The sequence below is a fragment of the Stenella coeruleoalba genome, assembly GCF_951394435.1.
Source record: "Stenella coeruleoalba genome assembly, chromosome: 12".
In the NCBI taxonomy this organism is placed as follows: domain Eukaryota; kingdom Metazoa; phylum Chordata; class Mammalia; order Artiodactyla; family Delphinidae; genus Stenella; species Stenella coeruleoalba.
The window spans coordinates 62,143,095-62,159,596 of NC_137158.1; the positions used below are offsets into that span (position 1 = coordinate 62,143,095).

General features: G+C 41.7%; 1 long non-coding RNA gene across 2 annotated transcripts in view; it reads right to left on the reverse strand.

Annotated features, from left to right (window-relative positions):
- Positions 1-3,227: 3,227 nt before the first annotated feature.
- Positions 3,228-16,502, reverse strand: part of LOC307195601 — a 56,055-nt gene continuing 42,780 nt past the window's right edge. Inside the window, exons 4-5 of one of the 2 annotated variants that reach the window (XR_013830890.1) lie at positions 3,555-3,675; positions 3,228-3,343 (exon numbers count right to left, since the gene is read on the reverse strand). This is a non-coding gene — a long non-coding RNA (uncharacterized lncRNA). Of the gene's footprint in view, positions 3,676-16,502 lie in introns of both variants that reach the window. The other variant, XR_013830891.1, reaches the window with a different exon arrangement.

Sequence of the window (16,502 nt, forward strand, 5' to 3'; positions counted from 1 at the left end):
CTTTTCCTGTCCTAGATGGCAAATGTGAGTTTTTCAAGATCCCAGAGTTACTGTATTGATGCAAAGTGCTGGAAACCACTCTTTGAACTGCCACTGATGCAGTCAGGTCACAAATCAAACCAGGCTATCATTAGAAATCATACCTTCAGCTACTTCTATCTCCCCTACATGAACACAGGAAGTCTATATTCTGTGTGTTAAGCTTGTCCCTCTCAAAATTGTTATCACTTGTTTCCACTGTATGATAAAATATTTTCTCTTGCAAGGGAAATCAAAACAAAAGCTTTAAATCAAATAAAAGAATTGCTACATTCATTCCCTCATTAGATCTGTATTCAGGGTGTGGTGTAAGATCAGGAAATTAAGAACCCACCCAGCTAAGGTTACTGAATGATGGATTGGTTGGAAATTTCCAACAATGTAATGAATTTAGTCTAACAGTTTGAATGGTCCGCTTACAGACTGTAGTCAGGAAACATATATACAATGTAAACTGCCCAGCTCCTTAGAGAGAAATTAACATTGTTGGTAAAGACAAGTACTGTTAAAATCACAGCACTTCTTCATTCCACCATTTCTGGTTTACAAAGGGAACAGTAGATCCCTAAAAGTTAAGGGGTTGGGAGAAACTTGATAAAAATATTTTTCATTTCTAATTCTATAGTCCATAAGTTTATTCCTAAGCAAGTACCACATAACTTTTACAAGCAGAGAAACCGAGAGTGTGGTCTAATGGAATGAATCATTAGATGGGTCCATCAGCCCATCTCAGGTTCCCAGGTCTGTGCTCAATACCCAGTCATTGCCACTTCTCCTGCCATGAACAACATCACCAGGATAACGCATCCTTTCACAGCCATCACCCAAATCCAGTGCTGTCCCTTGCAGTCCTCAGAATGTGTTATTTTCCATATAGCAGGCTGGCTTTTATCTTGCTAAATGAGAGATATCCTATATACCCTCTAGCATTTTTTTTTCTACATCTTTTCTGCTGCGAAATTGAAAGATTTTCCTGAAATGATATCCCGCTGATACAACCTTGACTGCTCCTTCCCCTGGAGAGGAAACAACAACTCAGAGAATCAAGCCATAGTTTTCTTTTGTTTGTTTTTGTTTTTTGTTTTTGCGGTACGCGGGCCTCTCACCATTGTGGCCTCTCCTGTTGCGGAGCACAGGCTCTGGACACGCAGGCTCAGCAGCCATGGCTCACGGGCCCAGCCGCTCCACGGCATGTGGGATCTTCCCGGACTGGAGCACGAACCCGTGTCCCCGGCATCGGCAGGCGGACTCTCAACCACTGCAGTGAAATTAATCCAGCACTCTATATATCCTGTGTGGATTTTTGCAGGAAATATCTAATCCTAACTGACCCCATATTGTATCTGACCCAATCAATGCTTGCTTTTCAGAGAGGGGATAGCATTCTTTTGTCTGGGTGACTGGGTATTTAGGGGTGTGGCCTATGATAATATCCTGGGATATAACTGGTGGAGGGTAGGGATTGTGCTCTATGTACATTTTTAGTGATTAACTCATGAACGTTAAGACCATTAAACGAGGAGGAAGAACATTTTGCCATTCCTTGCTTATTGCGTTAAGTGTACTTACAGGCACCTTGGCCATCTGGACGATGCGAGGAGTTGATGAGACACTTAGGAAAGGGAAGGGCTCGGTATCTTCTCTCCGACCATCTCCCTCCTCTCTGACCTTCAGTGCCTGCTTTTATTCAGACACTAGCTTTCTCTCGTTCGGACAACTGCAGCTGCTCCCCGAACTTCCCATCACGGTCCCCCCAGTGCCATCCTGCTGCCAGAATGATCTACCGGAATGATTTCTCCAGAACGAAACCCTGACCACGTGACTCCCTTGCTGAATTCCTTTTCTGTGGTCCCTCTGCACACTGGGAAACCTGGTGCTTCTTAAGGGGACACTCAGGCCCTTTCTCACCTGGCCCTGACACCCCTCCAGCCTCGTTATGCTAAGTGCTTGCAGTTCTGTCGCCACACCAAGCTGTTCTTCCTGCCTCCAGACCAACCCCCTGGGCCACCACCATCATCACCTTGTCACACCCTACACCCGATCACCCAAGCCACCTGATGGACTCGAGGATAATGCTTTGCCTTCCTGTCACACAGCTCCCGCCCCAGGTGGAATGACACTCCCAACTTTGCGTCCCCTGCGTACTCCCGTCGTGCACCTGTAACGTCCGTCTGTCCTGCTCAAAGGCACAGACTGAGTCTTGTTCACTCAGTGTGCACAGTCCCCAGCCCTGTGCCGGGAGCGTGGCGTGCACTGCTGGCGTGATTCCATGCTTCAGTGCCTGGCGGAGCTAGGATAGGAGCGCGGTCTCTTCCTTTTCTGGCATTCTCCCAGCCCAGCGTGGCTCCTCTGTCTTTGCCTCTGTTGCTGTTGGGGTGTCTGTGGTGGTGCTACAGATGCCCCAGCACTGCTGTCTGCACTGCCCCACTCGGCTGTACCAACGCGCTTGAGCTTGTGCTGTTCTTCTTAATCCTCTGGCATAGAGCTTCTCAACCTTGGACCCCTTAGCTCTGTTAGAATCACCTGCATTGCTTTTCCAAAATACAGATGTCCAGGCCCCACCCCAGACCAGTTCATCAGAACTCTTGGGGGTAGAACTCAGGCATCAGCGTGCAGGGTTTTAAGCTCCCCACGGGATGCTAGTGCAGCCTGGATTGACTGCACTGTGGGCTTGCCCTGCTTTACTTAATGGCTCCAGGGAGCTATCATTTGGGGGGAGGGGGCGAAGAATCAGGATGACCGTAGCACTACCCATGTGAGGAAGTGAACCACCAAAGCACTCCACAGTGAGTTCTGAGCAGACTCCAGAGAAAGTTTGGCTCAGAAGGTTTCCCGCCTCTGGGCTCCACTCAAAAGGGATGACCGGTGCGATCTCCAGATGGGGTTTGCTTGTGTCACAGCTTACAGCACATACTCTTGATGCCTGGCTACGGTGTGCAGATTTGAAAATATCCCCACACTTCAAATCACTGTTGACCCTCTTCTAAAGAGAGTAGTTGAATTCCCCAGACATTACTTCTTAAAGACCCTTCAGCATATGAGATGTGTTTGTTTGTTTACCATATAGCATTGCATCCAGCCATTTCACAAACTAGAATTTATGGAACAATTCCCAGCAGCCCCGCTCGACACAACAATGAAAGAGTTAGTATTAGGAACACTAACACCTTGGCTGCCCTCCTCCTTACCTGTTTCTACCTCTCCACTCCCACCTCCACCTCCATCCACAGCCTCGGCCTGTGCAATCCATTCTGGGGCCGTGGCCATTGCGGGGTCCACCTGCTGACGGCGGCATCTGGTGTGCCTGTGAGATGAGCGTCACCATGGGTTTAGAAGAGAAATCAAATGCCTCTCTGATGTGTTCTCAGAGAGTGAAAGGACCGCAGCAACAATGTTGTTTCGTTTACATTGTGAACACAAAAATGTCTCAAAACACAAAAAGTTTCCCACCGTGGCTCTGATCTCAGTTTCCTGAGTGCAGCCCTTCATAGAGAAACAAAATGAAATGGTCTTACCGAGCAGCTGGTAGTCCATAGTAGTCCATAGTAGTCCGCAGTAGTCCATACTAGTCCACAGGTGCAGAGGGGGAAACACAAAATCTGGTCCCTGCTTCCCAAGGAATCACTGTTCAGTGAGCTGGAAAGAAAGACACACACACAACACTATTTCAAATCCGACTAAGATAGTAAGTATAACAGAGGTCTAACAAAGTACAATAAACAACAGGGAAGAATGATTCATTCTGACTGGAAGAAAAATAGATTGATGTATTCTACTTATATCCAAATATAGTTTCAGAACAAATAAAGATATTTTAAGATAAGTTGTTTCTCTTGTCTTTATATATTCCTTTCCTTTCCTAACACGCTCACAAATACACACGGCGTCACAATCATGGATTTCTTGTGAAACAGCACCATTAAGAACTTGCTATATATGGGGATGATGGGAGGTTGGGGATTTGAAGCAGTTTAAAAATAATTACAAAAGGAACTTCAGCCTTGGGCATCTACAGATACCAGCACAGCAATCTGTTCTGAGAGGGAACATTTACCTGCATTTTCTGCCACCCCTGAAACATGTCTTCCTAAGGTACAAATCAGGATGTGTACTATCCTGCATGTGAAATAAAGTCAACATAAAGCTCGCTGAGAAATCACCTCTTGCAAAGTCAGCTATCTACACATATATTGTTTATAAAGCATTGGAAGTTGAAAATATTGTTCAGTTTTGTACAATGAGACCACATCCTTAAATGTCCACGTGTAACCAACTCTCTTTTAGACAATACTTTGGAGTAGATGAAATGATTGTCACAGAGATGGGTGCCAAGAGGCAACCTCCTGCTGTCTTGCGTATTCAAATGACCAGCATAGCACAGCATCAAAGTACAGAGGACACAGGGTCCACTGACATATTTGTCTCAATTTGTTGAAACCTTTAAAAATATTGAGTTATTTAATAACCAAGGAAATATAAGGATCCGTTCTTCTATAACAGGACAAGGATGCAAACAAAGAATGCAAGCCAGAGATAAGATATGCTGCCTGGGATGTGGACAGAGTGGGTAACCAAAGTGCTGAATGCTGTTCATCATAATATCTTAATCAGAAAAGCTGAGTAAGCCGGGTGGCTCTTTTGCTCTAGCTAGACTGGATTTTTGAAAAGCCACTTTGCATCCATGCTAACCCTCCAAAGAATATGAGCCTATATATATGACTCTATATATACGGTCAAGGATTTAACAAAAAAACACTCTTGCCAAATGGAAGTGAGTGCTAGGGCTCACTGCTCAGTTTGTAGAGAATCCACTAGTGACCCTTCTTCCTCTGTCTTCCCCCATATGGTTATCATTCTTTTGTATTTCTCTGCTTATTAGTATTTATATTGTCAAGTTTACATCATTGTCTAAAAAGAAATTGAAAGGTAGCTATTGATTTTTCCCATGGGCAGAGATAATTAAAAGCTGCTTTGTTATTTTGCAACCTCAATAAAATTATAAATGGCTCTTAAGGCTTTAGAAGATAATTAATTTTGTTAATCATTATATGTTTTGTGTATTTGACATATTTCATTTTAAAAGACTAAATCATCAAGGCCTAATGGGCAGAAACTGCATCTCTTAGAAAACACTGCTGCTCCTTATAACAAAATCACACCCTAAATACAGGTTAATACATCAGGATTTCTGAAATCTTGTCCTTATAAAGTGTATTCTCCCATTGAATCTTCCAAGGACTAGATGACCAGAGCAGGTCTCCAGCTCTAGCTCCAACTCAGCTATAGTGATGACAAGATGGCAACAAGAAAACGAAGGATTATGCCTTTAGAGGCAGGACATGTTTCTCAGCTGTTCTTTTGACTTTGCTCAAAATAGAGCTACTACGTTTGAATTTTCAGTATTTTTATTCACTCATTCATTGATTCACCCTGAGAGTGGGGACTAAAGGCTATTTGAAAAGTCCAGTTTTAAGGTCAGGGGAATGCTTTGGGATGTTTTTGAGGACCAGAGTGAACATGGATGGAGGGGAAGAAGATATTAATTCACCGGCCTCTGAAAAACTTTTAAAATGTATTTGGAACAACCAAGTCTTTAAAAAAAAAAAAACTTGTGAATTTAATAATTAACCCGCCTTGTTTGAGCCAGCACATTTGCTTTACACTGATTTATGGTGAAGTAAAACCATACCCGTGGTGTGTCTCATGTTCTCTCTCCAGCAGATCAGAGCCTTTTGTACCATCAGAATGAATGGTTTCCTAGCAAACACTTAATAGAGCCTCCAAAGTCATTTCGATATATTAAGTGATGATAGAAGTTTAAAACTGTTACATTTTCAGTTTTAGTAAAGCCTAGTAGAAATAGGCACAATATGATTACAAAGTTTTTTAAAGAAAAGTAATCTCTGATTATAATATGTTCCCAGCGGCAAATATGGCCGACTCTATGACATGGGATCCAGAAATGCCTTGTTATTAGAATTCCTAATTTTCTAATACACTTAGAAAATTCAGGGGTTTTGTCAAGGTATGTGAATCATGACCCCAGACTCTCTATGCACATTGATCAATGAGTCTCATCTTCGTCCATTTCTTGGTGGTGGCCACTACTTATCACTTTGGCTTGCCAATTATTAAAAAGGAGTGCCTTGTATCGCTCTGTACTATCTCATTTAAAACACACCCACAGCAATTTATTTATTGTTTGTCTATGTTTCACATGGAGATTTGAGAGTTACACGTTGAGTTATATACTAATAGGTGAGTCTTTAGACCGAGGCACCCTATCTTTGCTTTGGTCCACACTCAAATATTCGGTCATCTGACCATGTCCTGGGTGTGACTGGGAATAGTGAAGGAATCCATAGTAATCATGATGCCCAATATGGAGGAGACAGAGTGATGCTCTATGAAAACTGTCCCCTCTTCACCTTATCCAATCTCCCTCATCCCTTTGTTTACCCTTCACTCTGTTCGGAGAGTATCCCTCCCTCTGCCTAGGAGAGAGCTAAACGGTGAGGCTGTGACTTTGTCTGAAATGTGGTACCTGATCACTCCCGTAGTTCTCTCCCACTCCAAGTTTCATAGAAAGAGGACTTGGAGTTTCTCCTTTCCCTTCCTCAACCTCAGGGCCTTCTCAACCAAGAATGAATACAAAATGGGCTCATTTAAAGCCTACCACAGTTTATTATGTTGATATACCGAGAAAGACTGAATAAAAGTTGGGGCTGGAAGTTAATGCATTACAGTGCATTTTCTAGTATCTCAAACATTTCCTCCCAGTCCATAACCTTTCCCCAAAACCACCTACCATAGCTCTAGTATTTGTGGTTTCAATGTATATATCTATCCTTATCTCTTGCAGGCATTTTTGGTCAGGAATTTAAATCTCAAGTAAAGTTTTCTATCTTTGGAGGAGCAACTTGTCACGTAATAAAGGGTCTCTCCAAGTTTTCAACCCATAATCCTGGAAGGAATTTCAGTAAACATTTATGTAACTAGAGAAATATACCAAATATGAGGTATATCTCCTTAAGTGGAAGAAATCTGACTTGCCTTTCAGAGCCTTCGGATAAGCACAGTTTACTTAAGTGGAAAGAATTTGTATGTTTGGCCCAATTGATAAAGAAACCCTGGAATGTTCCTAAATCCCTAAGTGACTTGGCTCCATTGAGTTGTCTGATTGGATCTATTCAGTCTATAAACTGAGAACTACCTGGTGCTGATTCTCTCTACTTTCTTTTGTTGTTGCCATCGCTTGTCCTCTCTCTCTCTCTCTCTCTCTCTCTCTCTCTCCCTCTCCTCTCTGTCTCAGATGCTTCCTCAAGTTTTCTTTTTTATTTTTTTAATAAAAAACAGAAATTTATTTCTCACAGTTCTACAGGCTGGAAGTCCAAGATCAAGATGCCAGAAGATTAGGTGTCTGGTGAGAGAGAGCCTGCTTCCTGGTTCATAGATGGCTGTCTTTTTGCAGTTTCCTGAATGATGGAAGGGGCAAGGGAACTTGCTGGGGTCTCTTTTATAAGAGCATTAATCCCATTCATGAGGACTCCACCCTCATGACCTAATCATCTCCCAAAGGCCCCCATCCCCATCTCCAAACACTGTCACATTGGGGGTTAGGTTTCAACATAAAAATTTAGCAGAGATATAAACTTTCAGTTTTATTTTTCCTAAAAATTCAATCAGTGCTGGAACCCAGAGTTTAAGACATGTAATATAGCACCTTTGCCATACAGAGCTCTATGTAACGTCCAAGTTGAGGAGGTAACCATGGTGATGTCTTGGATTAACAAAACAATCACACGCGAAGAGGTTCAAGCAGCAGAGTTATGTAACTGCATCTAGAGGCAGACTTCTATTACTGAAGCTCTACTTAGATCAAGGGATGAGGTTCAAGGTTCCCGTTACTTAACTATATGTCCCTTAGGTACAAAATACTAGTGACTCACTTCACTTCCATGGTGATATTGTATATGCTTGGCAGAAACTGGCATAGAACATGGCTAATTCTAAGAGTGTAACCAATCAACAGTGGAGAATGCTGTGCCTAAAAAAACACCACTACCTTCTCCTGCTTCTCTGATATACGATACACCCTGACTTCGGAGAAACATATCATCTCAAAGTGCCCCCAACTTTGACTTTGCTCCACTGATGCAGCAAGTGCCAAGGACCCGTTTATCCCAGGTCAACCCTGCTGGGCAGGTCTGGTCTCCCTGATCTTTAGCCAACAGCAAGGAGCTCAGCCTGTTTGTTGAGAATGATCGTAACTCATGTAAAATCAGAACAGTATTCCTCGAAGCAAACCCACCATTGCCCTGCCTCCACACGTTAAGAAGGCCACTTCTTAACATGTAGAGAAATGAAATGTAAATGATCAAAAATAACTCTACGTGAAAGCCCCTTTCTTCATCCGTGTGCATCTTCAGACTCTGCCCTCTGTGATTTTTTTCTTCTCCTTCAAGGCTGCTTTTGCTGTATATGTCGTCCCATTTCACTAGGATATGGGTGTTCCACATAAGTTTGCCTCAAAGCCCTTCCCCACACATCCCCAGCATAAGCCCACAATAAGACTAAGAGTCAAGTAGCTAATAGAGGGAGGAGTAAATTTGGGGTATGGTTAACTCTGGGTGTCTTTGTCTGGTTTTTATTCGTATAAATTTATTTATTTTATTTATTTATTTTCGGCTGTGTTGGGTCTTCATTGCTGTGTGTGGGCTCTCTCTAGTTGCAGGGAGTGGGGGCTACTCTTTGTTGAGGTGCACGGGCTTCTCATTGCAGTGGCTTCTCTTGTTGCGGAGCTCAGGCTCTAGGAGCACAGGCTTCAGTAGTTGTGGCACACGGGCTTAGTTGCTCTGCGGCATGTGGGATCTTCCCGGACCAGGGCTCGAACCTGTGTTCCCTGCATTGGCAGGGGGATTCTTAACCACTGCACCACTAGGGAAGCCCTGCCTGTTTTGTTTTGTTTTTATTTTTTAATTGCTATCTCATCAACTATACTCTAGTCTCCCTGAGAATAAATAAAATAAGGACATAACCAAGGAATATCAAATTCTTCTCTAGTAGACAATTCATTACATGTGGATAATTTTGTTCAGGAAGGGCAAATTGTCATCCTTTAGCTTAATACAGTATATAAACCTATATAGGGTCAGGAAATGTGTATATGATATTTTTGCAAAATAAGCCCAAGCCCCAGTCAAAGGGGTAGTAAAGGGTAGTCACCTCTGAATGATAGTCTTATTGTGACAGAGGATAAACACAAGACCTTGCAGCCACACGACATACATATATAGACACATATATTTTCCTGCTTTTCTAGTAGGAAAGTAAATATTAACTTATCTACCTATCCTCTGTTGCCCACTTGCTACTTTGAGCATACTTGGCAAAGACGGTTGCAGTTTTCAGTAAAGTTTAGAGCCATAAATTGACTGTAAGGTGATGTGCTTGCTTTGAAATCAAACCTTTAAAAGCTAACTAGACCTCACCAAGGTCAAACCCAAGACTTTACAGTATGATGTCCCAAACCTCAACTGTTTAACACTCCAGGCCTAAGAAGGGGATTCAGGAAGTGACCCTAGTAAATTGCTCAAAAGGGAGAAAGAAAAATTGAGCATGCCCCAGATTCTTACATTAGTCTTACACTTCTCTCTTTAGTTCTGGAGTTCTCTGTGAAGGAACAGACAATCATACTGGTGATCTCCGTTTTCCTCTTTCTTAAGAGAAAGTGCATTTTCCCAGAATCCTAGAATCTCAGCATGAAAAGAGACCTTAAATGTCATCTAGCCCCACACCTTATCCAATGCACAAATTGTCTCATCATCGCACCCAGGAAGCAAGCGGTGCCTGCTCTCAGCCTTAGCCACCCTAGCAGCAGACAACACTGTCTGTTCCATTTTCGGACACATCAACTTGATGGAAAGTTCTAGATCTTGCATGACCTTGGTTAAGACTTTGGAAACGGGCTTCCCTGGTGGCGCGAGAGTCCGCCTGCCGATGCAGGGGACACGGGTTCGTGCCCCGGTCCGGGAAGATCCCACATGCCGCGGAGCGGCTGGGCCCGTGAGCCATGGCTGCTGAGCCTGCGCGTCCGGAGCCTGTGCTCCGCAACGGGAGAGGCCACAACAGTGAGAGGCCTGCGTACCGAAAAAAAAAAAAAAAAAAAAAAAAGACTTTAGAAACGCTAAGCATTAAAAAGATTATGGTGTTCCCTGCCTTTCAAGCAATATGTAATTCAAAATTTTAAAATACTGAATTATAAAGTAAGGGAATAAAATTTTGTTCTAAATGTCCTTATAATGAAAACTTTGTTGTTTTATTTTTTAAAAATATTTCATCGAAATATAGTTGATTTACAATGTTGTGTTAATTTCTGCTGTAGAGCAAAGTAATTCAGTTATACATATATATTCTTTTTCATATTGTTTTTCATTATGGTTTATCACAGGAAATTGAATATAGTTCCCTGTGCTATACAGTAGGACCTTGTTGTTTATTCATCCTATATACACTGATTTGCATCTGCTAATCCCAAATTCCCAGTCCTTCCCTCCCCCACCCTCCTGATGTGTTGTTTTAAATCTCAAATGTAAAATTCATTAAAAAATTTTTTTTAATATCTTTCAGGCTTTGATGCCCTGCTTTGTGGTGTCCTATGCTCATGTGTAATTTGCTAGGAATCTATCATGGCCCTTCTAAACCTTCCCTTCTTCAGACTAAACATTCTCCTTTTCACTATTGCTCAGAAATCACAGTTTCCAGAGTTTTCACCTTTCTCTTCTAGTTGTGCTCCAATTCACCACTGTCCTTCTTTCCACTATCAATATATCCAACTCAGCTTGGACACTGACCACCCCGGTTCTGGACATGACACGTCAAGGAATAACCTCCCCAGTTCATGGTGATCACACTATAGTAGTCATTCTCTGAGTTCATAGTTAATCAAAACCCCTAACTTGTATTCTTCCAAGCATTCATCCTTCTGCTTTACGGTGCCTTTTTGCAAATAAGGAAGAGGTGCTCTGTCTGGATGGACACAGTCCCTACTCACACACAATCCTCAGCTAGGCACCTGTGTGCAGGATACAATCTGCTTAAACCTTGGACTTGGCCTTGCAATCTGTCCACTCCTCCTGTTTTGTGTTGCTCATTTTCTGGAACTAAGGGCAGCCTTTATATCTCTCCCTTTTACTTCATATCTTGTTAAATTTGGCCCATTGTTCCATCCTGTCAAGCTATTTTGGGTTCCAACATGCTTGCCCTCCCACCCAGCTATAGAGTCACCAAAAGACCATGAGTTGCTTAGTCTGCCAGCTCCATGGCCCAACCAAACAGAAGTGAGGTCTCTAAGAGGAGTCCTTATTCAGCTCACTCTGACTTAAATGAGTGCCTCTCCCCTTTCTAGGAGCTCAGAATGACAATCCTTTCCAAAGTTTTTTCAGTAGCAATATCAAATGTTCCATTTTGTGGTCTGAAGAGTCTAAACTTCTTCCCCTTTCAGAAAACTGGGACATCTTCCCTTTCCCATCCAGCCTCAGGGGACATTTTTTATGCACAATTCCTCAACCAGCACTGACAGTGATTTTCAATTGAAATTGCAGAGAGCCAAGGGCAAAGGTCATCTGAAATTTCTTTTGAAGTAGCTTAACTGGATTTTTACAAATAAATGGAAAATTGCTATGATACAGGGCTTATTTTTTTTTACTACAGTTTATAAGTTCCTTTATTCACCTTTTTCAGGAAGGGCAAACTGTTACCCTTTAGCTTAATGCACAATTTTTTGTGTGTGCAACAAAAAATTTCCAGTAACTACAAAAACAGTGATTTTATATATATATATATATATATATATACAAAATTTTTATTCCTTTTCATATTTGTCACATGTTTCTTTTTCCTCATTTGGGAATCTCAAAGTATTACAAAGGGTAATAATATCCCATTTTGTACATGGGTTAGAATTCAGTACAGAAGTCTTATTTATAATTTTATATAATCATATTGCTATAACTATATAACTCAGTGAATTGTTTTTTAATCTATATTTTAACTATTATCAGAAAAAAAACAGAATATACTGAGCCCTTTAGATCAAAGCTATATCACTAGAGGAAAAATCCAGTCTCTACTTAGCATTGCTTCTGATTGGCATAGAGAAAAATGTGATAGATATATTTTTTTCCATATATGAGCCGTTTCAAAAATTTTTAAAGTATACCTACAGAAGAGAATCATTTCAGCCAGCAAACTTTTATTTTCCACACTTACATTGCCAAAACCATATTATCCTTCACATCTCCTCATTTCTCTGATTGCCCAAGTTGCCTAAATAAGAAGTTGTGGGCATCTGCCAGCACCTTATGTAGTCAAAGATTTCTCAGCTAATTCCATTCATATGCAGCTGACTGAATGGTAGCAAGAAGCCAAAGGAAGAAATCTGCCCTTCAAATAGGGAAGAATCGTTCTTCTCCAAAGTTGATATGGGGTGAGCCCTCAAGCCTAACCTAGGATGGAAAAATGAAAATGGGGTACAGTGATTAGAATAGCTGGGAAAGACTTATGCATTAGAACAGAACTAAATAAAGAAGAAGTTGTATTTTTAGCCTAATCAGTCCAAGTAATATGAAACTACTATAACTAGTATTAATAATATTATCAGCCAATCATTTTTTTTTTTTTTTTTTTTTTTTTTGCGGTATGCAGGTCTCTCACTGCTGTGGCCTCTCCTGTTGCGGAGCACAGGCTCCGGACGCACAGGCTTAGCGGCCATGGCTCACGGGCACAGCCGCTCCGCGGCATGTGGGATATTCCCGGACCAGGGCACGAACCCGTGTCCCCTGCATCGGCAGGCGGACTCTCAACCACTGCACCACCAGGGAAGGCCCAAGCCAATCATTTTTTAAAATTTATTTATTTATTTGTTTTTGGCTGTGTTGTCTTTGTTGCTGCATGCGGGCTCTCTCTAGCTGCGGAGAGTGGGGAGCTACTCTTCGTTGCAGAGCGCAGCCTTCTCATTGCAGTGGCTTTTCCTATTGCGGAGCACGGGCTCTAGGCACGTGGGCTTCAGTAGTTGTGGTACACAGGCTCAGTAGTTCTGGCTCGCAGGCTCTACAGCACAGGTTCAGTGGTTGTGGTGCATGGGCTTAGTTGCTCCGCGGCATGTGGGATCTTCCCAGACCAGGGATTGAACCTGTATCCCCTGCATTAGCAGGCGGATTCTTAACCACTGTGCCACCAGGGAAGTCCCCAGCCAATCATTTTTGAATATTTAACCTGTCTCAGCCACTAAGCGAAATTCATTACATTTTACAAGTGTGATCCTAATATATTTTCATTCATTATGACACTATCAGGAAAGCACAAATATAATCCCCATTTTACAGATGAAAAACCTGAAACATGAAGAGGTTAGGTAACTTGCTCAATATCATACAGCTAGTAAAGGACAGTGTCTGAATTCAAACATGTCATGACCCTGTGCCTTCTATTCTTTACACAATTCTTGTATAATTTACCACAGAAGTAAAAAGGTTTTCATTTTGGACAACAGACCTCAGGTGGACAGAAAGGAATCAACCACAATCACACTTATTAGTAATAATGCATAGCCTGCTTTTATTATTTTTTCAGTTAGTTATTCCTAATAAATGCAATAAATACCCACAAATGTATTTCCCAAAACAAAAAGCCAGAACCTTGACTCCAACCTCCATCTAACTCAGGTGTTCAGCATCCCAATACCCAAACTCAACTGATCTGAGGTGAATCTCATCCTAAATCCTATTATCATAAATCCCTCAATTTCTTTTAAAGCAGTATGATTGCATCTATATGCATTCCTTACAAAGTATGTAGTTTTTCGTTTGGTTGTTTTTAACGTTGATTCATCTATGTTACTTCACACCTCTGTAGTTCACTATCTTTAACTGAGGTACAACATCCGTGACGGGAATACTCATTATTACACAATCTTGGCGATGGGCATTTGGGCTCTGTCCTGTTTTTGGTTTTGTTTTTGACTTTTCTTTTTCAGTATGATGAACAATGCAGTTATACATTTTTACATGTGTCTCCTGTTATTGGTATCAAGTTTCTCTTGGGTATATATCCAGGAGCAGAACTGCTGGGGTAAAGGATACACGATGTTCAAGTCTAGGAGATAATGTCAAACTACTTTCCAGAGAGACGGCACCAGGGTACACTCCCACCAGCCACACTGAGATCCTGGTAATCTTCGTCATTTCCAATACCTGACGATATCAGACTTTAAAATTTTCCCCAATCAACTAAGTGTAAAACTGTACTTGTTGTGGTGTGGTGCTTCTCCCTGAGCACTAACAACGTTGAACATCTCTTCATTTGTGTACTGGCTGAATATTTTCTTCTTCTGCGAAATACCTGACTCATGGGGCAAATCTTTGCTGGAGAAATTGCCTTTATTTTAGCCTTAGTTTTGGTAACTTTAGAGTTAATTCTAGATCTAATAGAAATAGAATAGTAACCCCATTTGATCACAGCACCTAATAACTGCTTAGGGATTGAGTTAACTGCCTTGAAGTTTTTTCTGTTGTCTTTTCGCTAAAAATCGTTTGATTATATTTTATAACCACATTCAGAGGATCTTTTTGCATAATTAGATGATACGCAAAGAATCCGTAGTTTTTAGGACCGAATTTCTCCAAAGCACATGAATTTCTAGTGGCCAGAAACAACGACTGCTAAATATTTCACAGATCAAAGGCATGGTGCCTGATTCAAAGGTTTGCTTGCAAAGGCTGACAAGTGGGGAAAGACATTTGCCTTTATAAGGATGTCATAAGCAGCCTTTCACTTGACAGGAAATTATCAGTGCACACAAATGCTGGCTTAAAGCCTGGGGATATTCAATTGTACCCTACTCATTATTCTTTATAATTCCAGGTGCTAGCGTCCACAGCTATTGTCCAAAGTATTACAGAAACAAATCCAGTAGCAGGAAGCTCAGGCACCTGTTACAACTTGAACCACAAGCAGTACTTGTAAGACAATGCATATGGATGCCGACAAGACAGCAGCAAGTGTAGCCACTGGCCATGCCTCACTAACACAGAAGGGAATTACAACTCCATGGGAAGAGTAGACACTGTGGAGCTGGAATGAAAGACCTATCTGATTAATAATTCACACACACTCAGGACACTAGCCAAGCTCGCTGTGCGGTGCAGCAATTCCTGTTGGATGAGCTCTCCATCAGGAGATTTCTGTCCCTAACTATCATGGAAATGGACCCACCCGTCTACAGGCTCAGAAGGTATGAAAGCCAGAGTATACCTCGCTCACCTCATGACCCTGCACTGTGAAGGGCATAGGAGCCAGACAGAGTAACAGAGGACCAGGTCTACAAAACAAAAGACCCATAGACCCATCGTGGACGAGTCATTCTATGTCACCGACCATGTTTCATTTTTCATGTGGTTCATTTTTAACCAAACCTTTTATTTACCTTATAAACTGCCAAGTTAAATGTATTGTTTAGTAGAGTCACTTGAACAGAAAGAGCCCCACCAACTTTACAGTCACTCTCCTGGTGTCCTGACTGGGCAGGACAGATAAGTCCTGTTCAGCATAGGATAGCAATACGCTGCTCTGGGGAAGCTTATCACCCACAGCACCCAAAAATGTGTTTCCATGTGCTCTTAACAAAAACAAACCAAAAAAATGTAGTATTTTTGTAAGATTCTTTTCCACCTATAAAAATAGCAGTTGAAAATATTCAGAAATGTATAAAGTTAAAATATTAAAAATATCTATTGTCCCCCAAAACAGAAAAAAGAAAAAAACTACAGATAACTGCTGATTTCTTTCCCTCCTGTTGTTATTTCTGTTTTCCATAATTTATATACAGACACTTTCTTTTTCTTGTTTTCCTGCCTCCTTCACCTCCCCCAATATTCAGATCACATGGTTTTGCATTCTGATTTTTCTTTAAGAATATATTATTAGGGTTTCCCTGGTGATGCAGTGGTTGAGAGTCTGCCTGCCAGTGCAGGGGACACAGGTTCGAGCCCTGGTCTGGGAGGATCCCACATGCCGCGAAGCAACTGGGCCTGTGAGCCACAACTACTGAGCCTGCGCGTCTGGAGCTTGTGCTCTGCAACAAGAGAGGCTCTGCGACAGTGAGAGGCCCGCGCACCGTGATGAAGAGTGGCCCCTGCTCGCCGCAACTAGAGAAAGCCCTCGCACAGAAACGAAGACCCAACACAGCCAAAATTAAATAAATAAAAATTAAAAAAACTATATGTATATAGTATTAGTGTTTCATTTTGTCATTATTCTTAGAAACACAACTTCTAAAGATTGCATAATAGGCCATGATACGGATCTCTCACATTTTATTTAATTATTTCCCTGTTGTTGAACATTTGTTGTTTTACCAATATTGTATCATAAGATACGATGCCACATGAACATACTTGCACAAA